Source organism: Cicer arietinum, chromosome 6 (genome assembly GCF_000331145.2).
Source record: "Cicer arietinum cultivar CDC Frontier isolate Library 1 chromosome 6, Cicar.CDCFrontier_v2.0, whole genome shotgun sequence".
NCBI classification, from domain to species: Eukaryota; Viridiplantae; Streptophyta; class Magnoliopsida; order Fabales; family Fabaceae; genus Cicer; species Cicer arietinum.
The window spans coordinates 17,358,893-17,359,610 of NC_021165.2; the positions used below are offsets into that span (position 1 = coordinate 17,358,893).

The 718-nt window shown below is 31.5% G+C and overlaps 1 long non-coding RNA gene across 1 annotated transcript in view; it reads left to right on the top strand.

Annotated features, from left to right (window-relative positions):
• The window catches only part of LOC140920985 (uncharacterized), a 2,703-nt gene that overhangs the window by 806 nt on the left and 1,179 nt on the right, over window positions 1-718 (top strand). The window lies entirely within an intron of this gene.

The following is a 718-nucleotide window of genomic DNA, read 5'->3' on the forward strand; positions in this document are numbered from 1 at the left end:
TGAAATTTGGACAATATTTGTTTAATTTAGTTTTAAGTAAATAATATAGATTATTTGGTTTTAAAAGTTTGGTGTGTGAGAAAGATTTAATTTTAAGAATTTTGTTGTGTGTGAATTAATTTTATTGTGAACAAATTGTTATAAATATTTATGTTTATGTAGTTAGCTCCTTGAGTCTCGAAAATGAATCGAGATCGTTGGCACCGAGTTAGCGGTGGAGAGAACTCTGATATATTAATGTTGTTGAGGTGATTTATGGTTGAAAATTTTGGAGATTGAATATGGGTGATTAATGTTTGGAAATTTTGGTGATTCATGTTTGGTGAAATTGATGTGTTCATAATTAATATTATGAATTTTTGAGAAGAAAAATATGTGTGACTTGATGGAAAATGAATTTAATTCAATTTAGGTGTGAATGGAATTTGGAGTTGTGATTTATGCGTGGTTGTGGAAATTTTAATTGGTGTGAATAAATATGTTTGAGTATGCTATGTGTTGTGTTTGAAAAATCATTAGTGTTAATGAGTATTAGAAATGGAGAATCTTTTAATAGCTGCATTTACTTAATGATTATGGTGAAAAGAGTTAGAGTATGCTCATGCATTTCATAGTACATGGTGACCGCGATGGGGCCATGGTGATAGTGGTGACCATGATGGGCCACGGGATGATGCCATTTGAATTGTTGGTTCATCTTATCCTTGCGGGGATTGTC